The following is a 21,092-nucleotide window of genomic DNA, read 5'->3' as shown; positions in this document are numbered from 1 at the left end:
CAACACAAACACATCTCCACTCTGCACTGCAGTGTTGGCTGCTTTCAGGAGCTGCCATACCCCAAGTTGGCCAGCAGGGGTTGCCATGGAAGCACCTGCGTTTTTCCACCCTGAACCCAGACTCAAGGTTTCAAGGGTGGGGAGACACAGCCTGGGTTTCTGGTGTGGTAACATAATCTTTTACCCAGTAGATAGCCAGGATGGGTGGATTGGAAGGTTCTGGTTTTTTGTTTTTCAAGCCAACTTAACACAAGGCAGCTGAGAAATATCCCTCTTGAATGGACAGCTTACAAAAACATTTTCACAGGTGTTTCCTCGGCACGACAATCCAAACAGCCCCCTAAGTTCACTCACGTCAATGCCAGGGAAAACATCACAACGAAAGACACAAAGAAAGCGAGCTCGGGGAAGCTGACCACTCGCGCCGAGTTGTTTTGGCACCGAGAGCTCTGTGAAACCTCAAGTGTGTGAGGCAGAGCTTAGGAAAAATCGAAACGAGACTCTAAGACACCAGATCCATCCACCCTGGCATATTGCAGAGCTTTCAGTAATTAAAACACACCGCAGAAATCTCACAGGACTCTCCAGCCTGTTAAACGGGCCTGGTTTATCCTGTCTGGTTCAACCGAAGTCCAGGTTAACTCCTGAGAGTTCTTTGCCTATAACGTTGACCACAAGCAACGCAATCTTAACAACAGTTCAACGCTTTGTCTCCTTGCCGGCCAGTAGGGTCCCTTTCAGGATAAAGCAGTCCTCCCTCCAGCATGGAAATCCGATAAACCCAAATAAAGGATGATGGGTGCCTGCGGGAAGAGCCAGCCACGGGAGACGGACTCTCCCAGTGCTCTCATTATCTGGGAAATTGTCCTAAGTTCTAGCTCTGTGCTTCGAACGAAATCTGAGAACAAGACCCGGCATTTACTCATTAGGAGTCTCTAGACACAGGACCTGCAAAGAGAGAAGAGGGCACAGGAGGTCAGGCAGAGGAGAGATTCATGACAAGGCGCTGACTCACTCTGTTGCAGAGGTTGACACGTCCTGAGGTCGGCAGCGTGGGCTGGCAGACGGGAGACCCAGGGATGAGCTGACGTCCCAGCCAGCCACAGTCCGCAGGCAACCCCCCTCTTCCTAGTTCTTTATTTAAGGCCTTTAAGGATGAGGCCCACCTGCTAACTTCGTTTTACCTTAATTAGTGCTTAAAGACCTTACCCCCAAATACATTCTAGGGGACAAGGAATTCAGCATATAAATCCAGAGATGCACGATTCAACATATAAGAGACCTGAGTGAGTTTTATTATAATTAGGCAGACTCTACTAAGAGAGAGAGAGAGAGAGAGAGAGAGAGAGAGAGAGAATGGGGGAGATCAGTAAAGATATTTCCAGGAGCTGTGATTCCCAAACTGCAATCCCAGGATCAATAGCAACTGCTTCACCTGAAATTTGTTAGAAATGCAAATTCACAAATCCCGATCACAGGCCTTCAGAATCGGTACTTTGCCTAAGAAGTTGTTTAATTATAAGAATGACAACACCTTAGACATTTCCCAAAAAAATACAGGAATAAACATTGCTGAATATGTGCTTTCTCTAAATACATTAAGCTGAGGCCCTGTATATAAATGATTTGGGTCCATTTTGACTCTGTAAAGTGAAAATGAAGCCAGAGTCCCAAAGATAAGCATTATAACAACACAAAGGAACTCGGCCTCTGAGTGCACAGTACGCAGGGTAAAAGTGAAACTTGTGGCTACCCCATAAAGCTAATGTATCAAATGCCAGAACAACCTAATTGCTGTGTGTCAGGTTGCAAACCCTGATAACCCTTGCAATTCCCATGAATGGCTGACTAAATAATAATGTTTGCCCGTAGTAAGGCTGATTCTACTCTCTTGAAAATTAAAAACTATCATCAGAGCTACTGAATGACCACTTTAAGCAAAAAAAAATCAAATGTATATATACCTAGGCACCCTGAAACACTGTCTGTACTCTCGGAATGCCAGCATTTCTGAATGTACTGGGCATCAGCAGGCCTCTTCCCCCCGTGCCCTCGGGGAACGTAGGGCCTTGGGAAAAGGCCTCAGTTCACGATGAGTCATTTCCAAGCCCTCGTGGCTGACGAACTCTGTAAATGAGAATACACAAGACCAAGCCTGCAGAGCAGTGAGGCTCACTGAGCTGTTTATGCTGCCAGGTGTTGAGGTCCATGCCATGAACGGTGAAACCTTTGCCAGGAAGCTTGCAAGTCTCGTCTAGCGCATTCTCGCCACGCAAGACACTACATACTATTATGGCTGGTGTCACTGAGCTAAAATGTTCATGACTATTTATGTAAAGTACATACTGGTAGTCTTTGAGTAAAAAAGATTATTATTTGCAGAACCTAATGGTTTTAATATTGGCTTTCAAGAAAAAAGAAATTGTTGAGGAACTATTGGATGGGGCTTGAAACTCCAGATACATTTTTTAGAACATCCTGTCACAGAATGGCAGCCCTGAGATTGGTGTGTTTGAGCAGTCTCTGTGCCAGTGAACTCTTTGCAAAGTTGCATTATTTCACTGTGTGTGGACGGAAAAGGAAACATTCTCACCTTGAGCAATTGTATCAGCAGGCCACCGCCTGTTGCCACCTGAACAAGAGAAGACACATTTCTGGAAGCCAGTACTCTACCATTTTAAAATCAAAGAGTGTTTGTTGCTAGAATTTTCTGAGAGACCAGAGATGGTTCACTGGAATTTCCTTTGATTTCTCTATGAGCAAATGACATCTGCAAAATCACCACATGCTCTTGTGCAGTGTCAACACTTGTTGAAATTTCTAGAATTTTACAGAATCAAAAGTGGCTTTTCCTAAGAATTTGTGACTCCCAAAGTTCCAGATAGGTAGAGATGGGTATCTTCTTAAGCAAAGACTCATAATTTAAATAATAAATATGTATGAAATCTCATAATCTCCTAATATGGGCCCCTCTGTAAGAATGTGAAGTCAGATTCGTTCAGCAAACATCTCAGGTATTACAGTGGAATTTGGCGTTAACTTCCTAACCACAAGCATTCAGAGTCCTGCCTTTGAGGCTTCCCAGCTGAGGGGATTACTGCAAGACGTACATAGTTCAGTTAAGAATGGGTTGTAAACAGCCAGGAGCCCTGAGTGGGTCTGCAGAAACAGAATAGTAAAACTTCCTTCAGAACTAGGGAGAGGAGCTTTCTCTGGTCCTTACTTAGTTCCAACTTTGCATCCCTACGCTCTCTTGCATCAGGGTCACTCCAGAGCCTACCCCCCCCCCCAAACACACACACACACACACACACACACGAATAGATAGGCAGAGAACAACAAGGAAAGCTTAGAACCAGACAGGAAATGGTCAGCTTGGACTCACACATACCTTACTAGGTGGGACACTAAGGTATTGAAGATTTCCCCACACACCCATCCTAAAACTGTTCTGCACCTCAATTGTTGATATATGCCTTGTTAGAGTTACAACCCAGTTTAGACTATCCTAAAATCTGCCAAGTTCAGCAAAATTATGCTTCAACACTATAAACTGCTAAAGACTAAAATGAAAACAGACATGAGACAGCTGAATAGTACCCTATAGCCATTTTAAGGTGTATAGCAGCCGGTTCTGTGTATAAACTAAAATTGAAATGTCAATGAAGTAGTCACAGGATGTGGTTAAGAACTCGCATTTTTTTTAGCATACTGGTTACTGAATACCATGTCAATTAATTCCATAATGTTGTAAATTGTCATTGATGTTATGTTGTGGCTTTAAATTGATCAGGATGATATTCTGCCAGCTCTGCCTTTAGAGCAGAGATGGTCTCCCCAAGAAACTGTTGAATTTACCTGGACAAGATGCTGGACTCTATGCTTGTTACACTCTTACAATGAAAGAATCTTGACTGAATTTGAAATGTAATACAGCAACAAGGTGGAGGAATCCACCATGGGGGGAGGGTACGGGGAAGGGTGGAGGGATTCCCAGAGCCTATGAAACTGTGTTGCATAATGCAATGTAATTAATAAAACATTTATATGTGTATATATATAAAAGAATTATATATATATTATATTATGATATAATATAAATTTTATATATATATAAAAGAATGGGTTGTAAGCAATAGAGACCTAAACTCTAGGCATTAACTTAGGAACCCAGAGATAACTAAAGTAGATAATTAAGACACTGGCTAGCCTGCTCTGTGAGGCCCACAAGAACCCACACTTTTCCATTTTTTTTTCAGCATCTCTATCCTAGATGTAGTAAGTTCTTGTCTCCTCAGAGTGCAGTCCAGGGCTACAGCTGTGCCGGCCAAACCTTTTCTCCTTATTGAGGAAACAAAAAGGTCTCTAAGAAATCCCATTCAAATTTTCTCTGAAGATGTACATGACTTCTCATATTGGAAAGGCTAAATGAAAAACGGGGAAATAAGATCATCAGGGCTAAGGTTAAGTACAAAAAAAAAAATGGCATAGGAAATGAATGTGACAGTGAAAGAGAAAAGGGAATCCATAGACAAAATGAAATGCCATTAATATGACTATAGGATAAGAACATCACGGTCCAGGTGAAACATGTTCTTCCCATCGCTTACTTTAGGGTACTTTCCAGGAAAGAAAGAAAAAAAGGAGTCATGAATAGGTGATTAATAATAGTACCTAAACAGGAGTCACAAGTTACACTGCCCAATGATAGCTGCTATATTTACAGCCGCATGGCAGGTTATACCTGTCTTTGGCATGCCATTTTGCCTTAGAGCCTTCTGCTCCTGGGAAAAGTCTAGAATCCAAGATAGGAGTAAAAACTACCAATGTACATAAATATGTATACATGTGAAATATGTATCTATAGAGAAAACATTTTCAGTACGATTTCATCTGCCCTGATTCCCACCTTATTCCACATACCCTCTAAAACTTCCAAAAGTTCTGCAGGAATATATTGATCTCAGGCCCAAATGGGTAACACCAGAAAGTTGAGGCTGACTTCAGCCAAAAGAGCTTGAGGAGATAGAGCCAGAATCAAACTCATGCTCCATGTCCCGTCCACTTTCTACAATTATCAGCAAAGTAACGTTGCAACCACTACACGATGACTAGCAGAGGGTCGCAAACTCCAGCCTCTCTCTGCTGCTTGCAATGCATGCAATGCTTGCAATGCACTGGAACTGGCTTCCGTTGTCTCTGCCACATCGGAATTGAAATGCTAGCTCTGCCTCTCACTGCTCGGGAGAAATGCTCGAGCCCTCTGTATCACTGTTAAATGCTCACCTCTCTCTCAGAATCACGGTGAGGACGAAGCTTAATGTGGGAAGGTGCTTGAAAAGTGCCTGGCCCAGGTGGGAACTGACAGAATGGCAGCGGTGTGACTGCCCTTCCCTGTGGCTGTGGAAGCCACAGCGACCTCACTCAAATCCTGGCCGTGCCACAAGTCATTGATGTGACTCTGGATGAGTTCACGCAGTCTCACTTTCTTCATCTTCTAAAGGGGCCCAGTACTTCCTTTTTCACAGGGCTATAAACGAGATGACATATGACAGTTCTTAGCACAAGTCGTATTCATTTTTTCACTTCTCCGTGATTCACTTTTGTCTGAGTTTGTCACTGGAAGTCCCCCAGGAGTGATTCGTTAACTTGTCACTGGCCATTCTCCGTGTCCTCCCATGAATATCATTCAAGTGAAGCAAACTTTTAATTTTAACATCAAGAACTATCTTGAAAGAAAAATGGCTTTGTAAACGAGCAGCTAGCCTCTTAAGATGTTAAACGATAAAGAGACTTTTCTACAAACGCAGCAAGAGGTGGGATACTGTCACCTGCCATTACTCGTTGGCACCAGGTGGTGGCACTATCTCCCCTCTCTCTTCCCACCGTCAGCCTAGAATTGCTCACCAACCGTTGCTGGTTAGAAAGCCAGAAGAGCAAATAAAATCATGAGTCCTGGAGGAGTCCTGGCTCCAATCCCCACATTCTCAGAAAGGCTCTTACTGAGTTCTGAGACGATCCCACCTTCTTTGTGGACGCTGCCACCTTGATCGCCATCTGAAGCGAAAAAATTAGATAATGTCTGCAGCCTAGCATCTGTGATTCCAAGCCGCATAGGAGCTCATCGGCTGGCCTCTCCTGGAGTGAGGAGCAGAGCTGACTCTTCACGGTTCTTGCAACCCTACGGAGTACAACATGGAAGGTTTTCAGTTCGGAGTGGAAAAGCCTGCCCTTCAGCCAGTGTGCTCCGGGGGAAGAAGGTCGCGCTCTCCTCCATCTTTGACTAGGTCTCTACTACCTCATCAACTCCTTTTTCTAGGTCTTTCCCCTCATTCTGCTCAAACTGCCTTGTGACATGACCAACTTCAACAGATGTTGTTTCCAGAACAGCTTCAATGGGGGGACCGCACGAGCGTGGGTAACATTCCCCCTCACCGGGGCCAGTTTGACCTGGGTTATGGTCATGGAGAGCAGTTTTGAGTGAAGCACTCTGAACAGAAGATGGCAGTAGCGGCCAAGGATTTGGGCACCTCCCTTCTCAGCCCCTCTAACTCCAGGCATTTCCCACGCGTGGAATGTGAAGTCTCAGAATCACAAAGTATACATGTGGTCAAGTGAACAAACCCATGAGCCAGGCGGGCGCTGTTTCTAAGTCCAAGTGCAAAAAAAAAGAAAAGGAAGAGCCGTCCAGGAAATAAAGAGGGACTCTGATGGAAAGAGCAGGCATTCGGGATCCCAATGTACATTCCTGCTCAATTACTTAGCAAGGTGATTCAGACCAGGCCCTCGCGTGCGTTAAGAGGATAAGAAGATCTTCCTCCACAGACATCAGCAAAACCGACTCTGTCAGTTGTGACATGCCACGCAAGTACAGCAGACACTTTTGTGGCTGTTAGACTATTCCTCTGCGTTGATCCTTGCACCTCCAAACAGCCTGGACCACTTTGGTTTGGGGTTCAAGTAACACAGCAAGAAGCAGTTTGGCTATGAGCCTGGTATTCCTTCGATAATTATAATTTTTCAGAGCATTATGGCACACAAATTGCTTTGTGATAGCTCTAAGTCCTTGGCTTCATCGTGAGTCTACAATGACGCGCTCGCCCATGCTCCTGTCACCTGTTGTCTTGATTTATGAAATGATCTCGCTCTGATCTCCTCATTTCCCACCTCTGCCTCTTTTAAAACTCACTTAACGTGGCTGCAAGGTCAAATTCTTCATCATTACAGCCTTCCAGTCTCCGGTGTAATCATTACTGCCTTAATAAAGCAGGCAGGAAGTTCCACAATAGTCTGTTTAATCCATGAGATAATTGCTCAGCCTTCACTATCTAACCCTTATCCCACCCCTTGCTATGATCGCAGAACCACTGTGTTATGGTCTGAAACACCTATTAATTTAGCACATGTGTTAATTAAAAATTTATTTCTAGCCAAGTACATGATAGATCAAGGGCTGTGTATTAAAAAATGAAAATATGATTAATCTTCACCAGTCTCACTTGGAGCAAAAAAAGAAAAACTGACTGTAAAGTTTTCTTGTAATTGCCATATACTCACAAACCCTTAAAAAGTCAAAAAAAAAAAAAACTCCAGCATTTAAAGATATTGCCACATTCATTGGGCAGTTGGGTACAAGATTTATGAGCCATGCAACCACACAAAATTTTTTTGATGTTGTTAATAAGGCAAAGATGTATTATTGTGCTGTTATTATTATTGTGAGTTCCTTCTGCAGTAACGTTAGACCTAACTGGGTTCTTGCGCCTGACTGGCCAAGAGGTACAAACATTTCCACAGAGCCTTATTAGAGAGTGGGATAAGTAACAGGGCCATAATCTAGAATCAGCCTCAGTTTTATTATTTATTTTGCTGCCTTGATCATTTCTCTGTACTCATTTGGCTTCGAGGCATAGACATTCCCTGTTGATTATCTCGGCTTGGCAGTGGGTTTCTGCTACACATTTTGATTCCTAATATGGTAGCAGCAGAGGGCTTTGTATGAGTTCCAGCGCGTTTCTCCGGGCCTGTGGAATGCACTGAGCAAAGAACCCTACAGAGATGAAAACAGGAACGTTTGCATTGATTAAGAGAAAAGGGAAAGACAGACAGAAAAGCACGGCGTAGCTCTCAAAATCTTTTCTCTGGACACTTTGACTTCTAATAACGTCTTTGCAGTGCAGTAAGGGAAGGGAGAGTTGATCTGTTCTTTTGTTGCCCTTAATCATGTGGCCATTAAAAAAAAAATTCTTTTGGAAATGCCTGTTTACAAAGAGGGACTGTGAACAAAGCCAGGTTTGTGCCTGGAGCACCAAGGTTGTAATCCCCGAGGTCCCCTGTCCCGGTGCACTGCAAGTGAGCCACATAAGGACACAAACGGAAAGAATAAGTTTCACATCCCCTAAAGACAGTGATAGATCATGTCTGTTCACAAGGTGTAAGTTACAGTTCTGTCTTCATTTTATAGCAGTATAAACCAATGTTAAAGAAAGGCCTTAACTGCCTGTGCACGTATTGATTGTATCGGAGTTCATTACAGTTTTTTTTCCCCCTCAAGGTCATAAGTTAGTTCACAGAAATACTCTTTGGGTAAAAAAAAATCCTTTAAGAGTACATTACCAGATGAAGTGCTTTCATTTAATAATGGCCTTCTTTTTTTTTTCTTTCTAAATGTGTTTACAAAAGTCGTCTCTACCTTAGTAAGCTGCAGTTGCACTGGTGTCAAAATGTCATTATCTCCATCATGACTCACATGCATTTAGCGTACTTTTATGTACTGTAGAACTACATTTGGCCACTGTCACCCCCAAATTGACTAAGTCAACACTGGAAGTCCTCTCTCAGTACGCTTATTTGATATTGCATAAAAAAACCTCCAGCAAGATCCTCTGCAAATCCAAGGCAGTGAACACACACTTGTAGATACACATACAAGTATGATTTTTGTCATGCTCTAAATATTTTCTTTTTCTGAACAATGAATTTTTAAAAGCCCTTCATCAAAGAGCTCTAATTAGTTAGCAACAACCAGCCACAAACATGCTTAGTATTCAGTCAAGCCTAGAGTGGCTGGAATTAATGGAAAAATCCCAAAAGAGTAGTGACATAAAGGAAATAGAAATATATTTCTCTATAACATATCGTCGTGTGACAGCAAGTCTTCCCGAGCCGACAGTCTCCATCGACCACAAAGAGTCAAGGCCACTGGGGTTCTCTTCTACCAGCTTCCAGAAATGGCTTTCATTTCAGGGACCTGTTCGTGTGGCCGCTGCAGCCAACACACCCACATGAGAAAGAAAAGGGGAAAGTAGGGGTGAGAGGTGCCGTTACAGAGTCAAACCTTACACCTCAGTGGTCAGATTCTAGTCCTGATTCCCTGCAAGGGTTGCTGGGACATGTAGTCTTTGTTCCGGGTGGCAATATCTCTGCTAACACTCAGGACAGTAAAAGAGTAACAAGATTTGGGGACTTGGAATCATAATCCGTATCATGGTCAAGTTCACTGCCTCCTTCACTGGCTGTCATTGCCAGGGGGCAGTGACTAAGCTTCTCCATGCATACTCACATTCATCTATTTAAGTGAAGAATACTTTTTTTGTTTCGCTAACATAAATAATATAGAGAAAATATTGAAAACTTTGAAACTGAGACATTTAAGAACTTTTTAAAAAACAACCAGAAATAGGTGGAGTTAACATCTTCATGCTTACTATAAGGCCTGATGTTATTTCACATGCATATGTATACATATATTCCTTAATAAAGTGGGACTACAGGGGCCAATATTGTGGCACAGTACTGTAAGCCTCTGCCTGCAATACACAATCCCATATGGGCTGCCGTTCAAGTCCTGGATGCTCCACTTCCAAACAACTGGGAAAGCAGTGGAGGATGGCACAAGTGCTTGGTCCCTATACCACATGAGGGATAAGAAAAAAGCTCCAAGCTCCTGGCTCCAGCCTGGCCTAACCGCAGCTGCTGCTAAACCAACAACTGGAAGACTATCTGTGTCTTCCTCTTTCTTTCTGTAACTCTGCCTTTCAACTAAAAAAAAAAAATTTAAATTAATTAAAAGATAAAGTGAGAAGGTAACAAGATTATTTTAAATTTTTTATGGCTAATTTTATGTTATAATTTTATTATTTACTTATCCAATGCCCCACTGCTGCATGTTAATTTCAAGCTTTTTTTTTAAAGATTTGTTTTATTTTATTATTGGAAATACAGCTTTAGAGAGAGAAAGAGAGCCAGAGAAAGATCTTCCATTCTCTGGTTCAATCCCCAAGTGGCCACAGTGGCCAGAGCTGAGCTGGCCAATAGCCAGCTCAACAGCCAAGAGTTTCTTCTGGGTCTCCTACAGCAGAACAGGGTCCCAAGGCTTTGGGCCGTCCTCGACTGCTTTCCCAGGCCACAAGCAGGGAGCTGGATGGGAAGTGGGACATGAGCTAGTGCCCATAGGGGATCCCAGTGCATACAAGGCAAGGATTTAGCCATGGAGCGATTGCACTGGGTCCAGTAATTAAAGCTTTCCTGCTAAAGGCCATGCCAGAGTTTACATCTCTCCTGCTAACCCTTTGCTTGTATCCTCAATTACAGCTTGAGAGGATAGTTTTTAATCACCAATGAGTATGAATATCTTAAAGCTTTGATATGCCAACTTCTTCCCCTAGAAAATCTGTTAACATTGTGTGGTTCCCCTCCAAACATGGGTATGTGTTTTGACCAATAATGAGTTTATGTAATTTTTTAAGTCTTTGCCAGTTTAATAGACCAAAATATTAGTCTCATTTTTACTGTACCTTTGATTACCATTAAGATTGAACATCTCCACTGATTTTATGTTTATTTCTCTCTTTATAATTGTTAAAACATGACAGAAAAGGCAGCTCATGGGCACAAATTTGCTCTGTAAGGGAAATTACAGGTTTTTAAGTCATGTGTGCTAACTCATGCGGCAACATAAATGGAGATATTCTCCTTCCACTTCAGGAGGCAGCCAATGAAGGGAACATCCCGTTATTTCCTCCCATTGTTTAAGAAAGAAGCTACCAGAACCTAAGCTCACATTGTGTTGGGCTTCCTGGGTGATTTATGAGTTTCCTCCAGCAGTTATCCCCTGGAGTTGACAAGCTCTTGCCTCAGCAGAGTGTCAAATAAAATAACTCAGATAGTCAGTAAACCACAAGACCTGTTTGCTCAGTCACTTTCATACCAAATATGCTATTTCCCGTCAAAATGTGGAGCTGAACTGAAAACAAGGTTCGCACCCTTACCTGTCTGATGCTGTGTCATGTCTCACTACATTAGAAGCAAAGGTGATACTCAGGAAGTAGCCAGATCACAACATGCCACTCAAACAGCTGTTTGTGGCATTTCCTTGTGTTTGCTAAGAATTTCAAACACTTCGGGTAATACTATCTGTGAATGAGAATGATAATATTTTCTTGCTTCTGTGAAAAAAGTTGCTCTAAGGTAGTTAATTCTTTGCAGGTTTTAATCCTCTTCTTGTGCCCAAAAGCTAAGTAGTGAATCAGGAATTAATCTAAAAGATAGCTTGAATATCACAGGATAATCCCCAACAAGGCTATAAGAACACAACTTGAGATAATTGCACGCCTTAATACTAAGATGCAAACAAAAACAGGAGGAGTGAACTTCATTCTCCACCAGCAAAATGAAAAGTTAGTCACTGAACCATAACCACCTCTGTTCTACATATGAAAGGAAGGCAAGTGCACGTTTTTCTGTACAATTTAGGCTGTGCCTTATAAAGTGACTTCTGTAAAGTACAACCCAATGAAAATTTAGTAGGCAGTAAGAGAGAACACTGTCAGCCCATAGGATTATAAAGCATCACTGGGGTTTGCCCCTCGTCCAGTTGTCTTGATGGAGTCAATTTTTTTTTCCCTGTAAGGGAGAAGCTATTTAGAGTCAAGCATCATTAAATCAAAATGCAAAAGAAGGGGAAAATGAATATGGGTTAATTGCATTCTGGATGCCACTAAACCACAGTTGGTACAAATTATTGCAGTACAAGAATGCCCTGTGCATACCAGGAAGACAAGTAATTTCATGAAGCGGGGGTCTGGGTGTGTGCCAAGAAGTGGCGGCAGATGTGGTTTGTGAATGTGTTTGTGTTAGCAGGGCAGGGACACAGATATTTCCTTTATGTCATGCTGAAGCCCCAGGACTCTGTCCTGAAAGGTGGATCTCCCAGAACAGCGGTAGCTACTGTCCAGAAGGGTCCCAGTCTGCACAATCTGGTGCACCATTGACTTTTCTTCACCTTAATGCATAAAGAAGCTCTAGATCGGCAATCCTGGTGGAGAAAGAAAACCAGTATGCCTTATCAGGACATCTGCAGGGTAACGCAGGACACACTATGATGGCAACAGCTATAATTCAAGATTAAGGCTTACTCTAGCCAACTTCCTCAGGCCCTGACTGCCTAGAGATAAAAGGGAGAAAATCATTGTGAAGAGCAGAAAGACACCATTGTCAAAACAATTCATTTTTTGTGAAACAAGTAGAAAAAAAGCAGAGATCAATGATGGATGCAAGAATCATAACAGGACCTGGCAGGATAGCCTAGTAGCCAAATCCTCCCCCTTGCATGCACTGGGTCCCCTATGGGCACCTGTTCGTATCCCAGATGCTGCACTTCCCATCCAGCTCCCTGTTTATGGCCTGGGAAAGCAACAGAGGATGACTCAAAGCCTTAGGACCCTGCACCCATGTGGGAGACCCAGAAGAAGCTCCTGGCTCCTGACTTTGTATCGGCTCAGCTCCAGTCACTGTGGCCACTTGGGGAGTGAACCAGCAGATAGAAGATCTTTTTCTCTGTATATCTGCCTTTCCAATACAAAGATGAAAATAAACAAATAAATCTTTAAAACAAAGCAAAAAGAGCCATAACAGACTTCTAGGAAGAAATTACATTTGTTGTGTCTTACATACTTAAGGCATCAACTTCAAGATCTTCAAGAATTAAGAGGCAGTAGGATCTGAGAAAGCTTTTCTCCAGCTGGGATACAGCGACGGGCACAGGCAACCCTCTGATCTCGGGGACCACCATAGAAAACATAAGAACTCATGCTTCTTACAGGACCTTGTTACAGTGTCTCGGCCCAAAGAACTGAGATAATTCTTTAATACATTTTCCATTTGCTTCTTTGGGTAGAACTGCTTATTTCGAATACTTGTTTTTTTAAGTTTCATTTATTTATTTGAAAGGCACAGAGACAGGGAGAGAGACAGAGCTGAAAGGGCCATTTTCCATCTACTGATTCATCTCTCACATGGCCAGAATGGCTGGGGCTGGACCAATCAGAAGCAAGGCACCAGGTATTCCATCTGAGTCTCCCACACTGGTGGCACAGGATGAAGTATATGGGAAATTATCTGCTACCTTAACACAGCAGCAGGAAGCTGAATCAAATGTGGAGTAGCTATGACTCAAACCATGCCCTCTGATGGGGCATGCAGGCAAACCAAGCAACTGCTTAACCCACTGCACCTCAATGCCCATGGCTCATTCTGTTATTATTATCACAGAAGTGTATGTGTTCCTGACAAAGATGTAAAAACAGACCAGACACTATAAAATCTCCTTCACCTCATGCCATTTACCCTTCTGTGTATAGATAACCACTGTTACACCACTTCTGGTGCTTCCTTTCATGAAATGTTCATGCATTTATATGCATACTTTCATTATTACATTCAAAGACTGTCATACTATTTTGATTCTTCCATGTGATAGCGCACTGGTGATAGTACTACAAGATTGATCCAAGAGAAATTTGACAAGAGTAACCTAATTAAAAGAGGCTTTCAAGCTTGTCTGCCTAAAATCAAATCATTAGTTGTGTCTATCAGAGGAAGGAAGGTGCTGAAAGCAGGGGATACAAAAGTTTCACAAGCACTTTCTTAGACTTACCACTTAAACATTGTTACACAACAGCACATGCACAGTTGCCTTTGATCCCATTGAGTGATTGGACCACAGCCTTTTGATCGTTCCGAAGTAGTGGGTACATACATGGTAGGGAGGAGTTTTGCCTTTATAAGCCATGCTATTTTAAATCTCAGTGTATAACTCTGGATACTTGGGCAAATTTTTGTAAGTGGAACTGCTGAGTAGAGGGGATTGCTCATTTTCAATGTTGATAAGATGTTGCCAAGCTGCCCTACCAAGACACAGTTCCAAATTAGTCAGTGGGAGATACAGCCCTTTTGGTTTTGTTTTGTTTTGTTTTTTAAAGATTTCTTTGTGGAAAATGCTGACCTATGCCACCACAAAACTAGTTCTGCTAGCCTAAGTTATACCTACCCATTTGCAACTAAAATCCCAGCCATGAGTGCAAGTTCAGCTTACTCAGAGCTTTTAATAGCTCAAAGCAGTCTGCCTTAGAAATATAGTGAAGTGGTGGGATACCACCATCAACTACATTGAGAATCAGTTTTAACTTGGGGGAATGTAAATCGCTATCAAATGTTTTCAAGTCCTACAAAAATGTGTTGAGGAAAACCAATAATTTAGCAGGAGAGAGGGAGCTATGAAGGCCAAGTCTGAGCTGCTGTTGTCAGGAAGGCAGATAGAAAGAACAAGGCAGAGACACGTTGAGGAAATTGAATAAGGAACTGTGTGACACTGACATGGTCATTTAGAACTCATGGAACAAGAGGGATGGTAGATATTGCCTGAAAACCCACTGAGCCGGGGCTGATAGCAAGACCAAATGGGGAAAACCAACGCTGCGCGTGCTGCTGTGTTCATCTCACATCCTAGGGCTCCTGAGAAACAGACAGCTTTGTCTTCATCAATACTTAGTTTATTATTCGTAATTCTCTTCTAATAGGGTTTTGGCTTCTGCTCATACCAGCATAGTAAAATAACAAACTATATTTGCAGAGATATAGAAAAATGAAAGCACTTATAATTTCTTTTCAGGTTTTATCAAAACAGTGCTTTTAAAAGTCACATGATAACAAGCCATCTCATACAGAATCTGTTATTGATTAAAACCTAAACATGGAAGGAGAAAGGCTGAATCCAATTTTATGTTCAGAGAAAGAGCAAAAAAATCATCAGCCATGTTAATATTTCAAACAGCAATCTGCTTCTGCTTTGAAATATAAGTCTGGAATTAGTACATTCTCTTACATGAGTCCTACTGTTGAAGAAAGGAGCTATAAAGGGTATCATATACTCTTGAAAATTCAGTGAAAGATAAAAAGGATAGCTTTTCATTGGTCAGCGAGGAATCCATATTTGCAACATTGTTAGTCATAAACAGCAACACAACAAAACATCTTAACATGCATATGTGCATAGATTCTTTCTACTCTTCGAGTTTCCCACACTACCCAACAGTGACATTTCTTTAATTTCATCTAACTTGTAAACCATACATCAGTTGTCAGTCACCCAAATTGTCTCTGAGGATTTGAGGCAGCAGGAAAACAATGAAACACAGACCATTTTCATTTGGTCTTCCCTGCTTCTAACAATTTGGCAATGACACTCATATCTTCCTTCTAATTGTGGTTTCTTATATTTCCCTTTTACATAGGATTAGTTCTTTGGATTAGTTTGTTGACTGGGTGCTTGGTTATTCTTCCAATTCCATATGATGCCATATGACTTATTTGTAAAAGGATGCAATGGGACTGTGAATTGTCATGCAGCAACATGTCCTGCTCTCACCTCCTGAACATCTCCAACATCCTCTCTGCCTCCTTTCCCCCTCTGCCACCAGCCTAGACCTGGGCTGTCTTTACTCCCTCCATCACAGCAACATCCACCCCTGCCTCATGCCTTGACCTCCCTCCTTCCATCGTCCACACTACTGCCAGTGGCATCTTCCTGAAGCAAAGAGCCCCATCATGCCACTTTCCTGCCTGAAGTCTTTAATTGGTCATAATTAGTTTCTCATTACTACTGAGCTGCAATCAAATTCCTTACACTGCACTGCAAGCCCCTTCCTGGCAGTGCTCAGGCCTGCCTCCCTGCACACCAATGCTTGCTCTGCCTTTACTCTTGTGTCAGGTGCAGTAACTCTGGGCCATTTCGCAGCTGGAGAACCCTTCCTCATCTTCTAAGGGCTGCTCCTCGCACCTTCTTGTGCCGATGGTTCTCTTGGAGTTCTTGCTAAGATGAAGATTCTGTTGCTGCAAGACTAGGATGGAACACGCAGCTCTGCATTTCTCGCTAGCTGACGTGCCATACTGGGAACACACATGGAGGACAAATCTAAAAGACATTACTCTGCCCCCTCCCTCTGTGGAAAAACTTCCCTGCAAAGCTAATCACCACAAAGCTTCCCCCTTCTACTTTATCATTTGCAGAGGCATGCCAATACCCTTCCACAAGTCACCTTCTAATGTAACTATTTGCTTTCACCTCTATCCCTGGAACCACCTGTGCTAAAATGGTAATGTGCTTTCTTCTGTTCGCAGCACTAATGTCAGGCCTGAACTGTATTGCTTACATGTTTGATAAAAATTAATTTAAATAGAAATTAATGAGATGTTAAAATTGGTGCCTGAATAACCATCTATCAAAGTGGTGGTAAAGATGTCTGCTAGACGGAAGATTACATTCATAATTGTCAAGTTCATGAACTTTTGCATTTCATGTTATTACTCATATCTCTGCTTCGGTTTTCTGAGGAATAGGAAAGGGAATGGGCCTTACATCTACTTGATTCTTGATTCTTTTAACCACCATGTAAGTCTAGAAGCTGGCAAAGAGGTTAACAGTCCAGACCCATTGGACAGTACAACCAATGGTCTGTGACCTTCTGGGCGACTTCACTATCCCCATACATAGCACTGCCTACTTGCTGACAAGACACCTGGCCTTGCCCTAAAGAATGAAGGAGAGCCAAAGCACAATGAATAATCCCCAGCGGAGTTTGAGTAAGCGGTGGCATCTCTTGGGGTTTCCTGACCAGCAGGCCCCCAAAACCACCAGGGGGTGAGGCAACAGCAGTGTTCCTCAGCAGCATGAACCACTGGAGACAGTCTGGTGGAACATTTCTGTTTATTGTAAAGTGAGCAGTGAGCACAAACTTGTACAGACTAAGAAAGAGGAAGGTAGAAGGGCCTCTCCTGATTGCCCTCCCACCCAACAACAACACTGTAATTGGCTAGAAGGCATGTCTGTCTCTCTGGACCCTCCAATCAACATACATGGCTGCCAGGTATGCCTTGGGTCACGTTCAACACATGTGGCTAGCAGGTAAACTGTAGTCTGCACTTGACTTCTCAGAGTTGTTTATCAAGGAAGTCCCAGTACAACTTATCCAAGGGCAAAGAGAGACTGGGCTACAGGCAAGAGAAACCGCTCTTGCCTGTATAGCCAGTGGTCAGGCCAGGTTGAGGTCTTGGTCAAGATCATTGTCAGGGGTCATGGTGTGCTGTGAATCTATGGCCTCCCACATAAGCCAAGCAGGCAGAGATCCAGGGACAATCCCACAGGTACCTCAAAGATGTCCACAGGTTTGAGAGGAGAGTAGAAACAACCATCTGTCCAGGAATTCTCCCATTACATCCAAGTAGCACAAAAAGAGTCAGCCATAACTACTCCAAGGACTATAGCCCTGACCCCTGGCCATGGCTTATCAGCACCTGAGAGACAATATTTGCACACAGCACCTATCAGTGCTGAAGAAATCCCGGACTCATTTGCAAGTAATATTTGTAACATGTGGTCCCCCTGGGATCCCTCCCAGACTCACTAAATCAGGATCTCTGGGGGCAAGGCCTAGGGACCAGTAGAGTTTAAATCCCGTGCATGACTGTAAAGTGAAGGTAGAACTGACAATCCCTGAGAGGTTCCATCACTCTGTCAAGATCTTTGAAGCTGCTCTGAACTAACCCTCTAGCCTCCACCGAAGCACACCACTCAACGGCCTCTGAATTAAATTCATTTTAGGGCAAATACAAAGTTTTGCCTTTTTCCCTAGGCAATAGATACTAGGGATATGATAACCAAGAATTTCCCTATTTCTACCCACTTCACAACACACAGTTGTGGAGAGGTTGGTGAGTTGAAGGACGATGTGATGTGAGAAGCACAGAAACAAAAAAGCTGGGTTCACTTACTAGCCAGGATTCCAGCTCAGCCTCGTTTCCTTTCTTCTAAGTCTTACAGTCTGTGTTGACTCCTAATGCTCCCTGCAGCCTTTCTGCAGGAACCTGTCAGTCAGTGCGGAGAGCTCAGGGCAGGTGGGAGCTACAGTTACAAGGTGGCAGAGCTTTCCAGACAACGCGATTCAATTACACTTACAAGCAGACTCTTCCAGTCCCGGCTGCCCTGCTGCCAAATGAAGAAGGGCACTGTGCCATCCACATGGCAGACGCTCTATAAATGCTAGTGGAGACCAAGAGCTCATTTTTAAAAGTTCAAGACTACAAAATAAATACAGATAATTGTAAAATATGAACCCACAACCTGAAAGAATCAAAACATAAATAATTGAAACATCCTCTCCCTTATCCCTTTCTCTCATCCTCTCATGCAAAATAACCATTTTATCATGAATTCTTGTGAGAGTCTCAGGCTGTTTTGACCTTTGGTGATTTGATGCCCGTGCAAGGTTATATGACATACACAGTTTAGTTTTTGCATGTTTCCAATCACCTAAATGCTATCATACCCTATGCATTTTATGTTTTCAAAATGTGTGTAAATGATACATTACCTGTTTCTGTAATGTCTCTCTTCATATTATTTTAGAAATACATCCATGCTGATGAATGTAATATCGCCACCTTTTTATTGCTGTGTGGTATTCCATGGAGGAAATGTATCCTAAAGGGAATGTTTTCATTCTTCCACTGAGGGATATTTGAATTCTCTCCAATGTTTTCCTACTATAACCCATACAACAAGGAACATTCCTGGGCACGTCTCTCTATGCAAATGTGGGAGAATATCTCAGGCATATTAATGAAAGAGTGGGGTTGCTGGGATAGAAGATTTACACATCTGCTGCTTTTCTAAACTTAACCAAGTAACATTCCAACAAGGAGTGTTCCTGCGGCTCACATCCTTGCCAGAATTTTAAGCAGCAATTAGCCAATTTCAACTGGTTCTTCCTTAAAAATTCTGAAGGCAGCAGTATATCCTGACAGTTGCCTCTGCTTCTGGTGCCACATTCCAGCTTAGGGGTCCCTCCCTACTTCACCTCTTAAATCTTTCAACCCTCTCCGTTACGTCCCACGGCCCCACGTTCACCCCAGCCAGTTGCCTGGCACTCTCTTGGAAGGACAGAAAGTCCCCTCCTGCTTTTTCCTAGCAGACTTCTCTTTTGTCACATAAAGACAGGCAAAGTGAGACGAGTCCGTCTTGAATTAAAATGCTTTACTGTTCAAAGTAGCGTAAGAGAGACATGATGTGGGTAGACAGCAATGCCTTTGCATTCTGAAGCAGCCAGCGATAAGTAATCGAATTAGAAGGCATCCCACAGAGGCATAAACTGAGCTTACGTAAACTGCACAAGGACCAAAAAACACCCAAGCTAAGAAGCAGGGGAAGGTAATAAGTAGCAGTGCTTTGTTTTTCTTTTGGAAACGGATGATATTTATACTTCGGCTTCTTGGTTCTGCTATCCTGGTTCCCCGAGGAAGCGAAGCAGTGTTCAGTTTCATGACATCTCCTAGAATTCCCCTCATTTCTTACCCAGCCGAAGTCCTGCCACGTCTAAAGTAGCAGGGTGGCAAAGATGCATTCCTGTCAACAAAGCAGATGTGAACTTGAGCTCTGCCTAAAGATTCGAAATGGCTGCCCAGGGAGGGGATTTATTGTGAGAAAGTTCAAAGGAGTGCTACATCCTCAACTTCTGCTAGAAGTACATTTTCCTTCCTGAGGCCTGAATTTCCTTGCTTTAAAATACTTGTATGAAAAACAAACATTTCATTGCTGTTCCATGGGGAGGTGGGGGAGGTGAGTAGACAAAAAATATGAATTGTTTTTGCATTGATTACTGTTTTGAGTTGCTGCATCGTTTTCTCTCCATTCTGGTTAAACTTTCGTTAAATGGGATCTATCACTTATTCAACAAGATGTGAAGAGATATTCCAGAGAGCAAAATTCATGTGAAGGAAAATTTGGGGTTAAAGAATTTTTAAAAGAGAAAAATCAGGTTTCTTTAATGTCTTGAAGTCTTTCATATGCTAATGTGCTTTCTAAGTCCCTAAGGGAGAACTCTCACAGATTCCGTGTTCCTAAGCTATTGCACAAGGGGTCCCTTTTTCAAGAAACACCTCAAGGGATTAGAGTTCAAAGGACATCCTTTTGGAAAGTGCAAAGACAGACATTCTGAGGTTGACTATAGCATCATACTTACTAGTCGTTATGACTCCCAAAACCCAACTGTGTGTCATCCTCGGCCAAAATCCTTTCAAGACAGAATGTCTCAGCCCATTGTTAGGTGGACACACTGCTAAGCTTTAAATGTTGCTGGGAAGACCTTGCAGCCTGCCTAATTTTTAGTTCCTTGCTTGTGCCTGGTTTTGTTTCTTTTTCTGCTTAATTGTGAGAGAAATGCCTTTATTCTTGGTTGCCAATTACGCGATCACAGATATGTTTATATCCTTCAGTATTCTGCCATCAACATTTCCTAAAACACGTGTGCTTTCCATCACTAGATGTAATTCTTTTTTCTCATTAACTTCTTTGATATTTGTAAGTTCTTTTCCTGTTCTATTGGATGCACTTATTTGAGGAACTCCTGAACTCCATTATATTCTAATTCCATTGGTCTTCTTGATCAGTTACAATCAATTCCTGTAAGTAAATCTAATTTATCACATTGTTTTTGTCCTCAGCCTCCCTTAGTTCAGTAACCTTCCTCGGGCTCATGATTCTCTAAAATCGTGTGCTCATTAACTCAACTCATAGTACAAAGTCCTTCCAAGGAATTTGTTTTGTTTTGTTTTTTTGGAATATGTTTTCTTCCCTAGTAGGGTTTTTTATCATTCTCTTGCGTATTGTGTCCCTTTGTTTGTTTGCATTTAAGAGTGTGCGCTGGTGGGTTGGGAATGGATCCCTGTTTTTACCCAGTCTCATTCGTACCTGATCAGCT

The 21,092-nt window shown here is 42.6% G+C and overlaps 1 protein-coding gene across 1 annotated transcript in view; it reads left to right on the top strand.

Annotated features, from left to right (window-relative positions):
- SYT1 (synaptotagmin 1) overlaps positions 1 to 21,092 on the top strand; it is a 399,219-nt gene that overhangs the window by 347,840 nt on the left and 30,287 nt on the right. The gene's annotated exons all lie outside the window — the stretch shown is intronic.

The sequence above is a fragment of the Ochotona curzoniae genome, unplaced genomic scaffold, assembly GCF_017591425.1.
Source record: "Ochotona curzoniae isolate NIBS_2020 unplaced genomic scaffold, NIBS_Ocur_1.0 contig_1014, whole genome shotgun sequence".
Taxonomy (NCBI): domain Eukaryota; kingdom Metazoa; phylum Chordata; class Mammalia; order Lagomorpha; family Ochotonidae; genus Ochotona; species Ochotona curzoniae.
The sequence above is the reverse complement of the archived record's forward strand: the minus strand, read 5'-3'. Positions and strand labels throughout refer to the sequence as shown.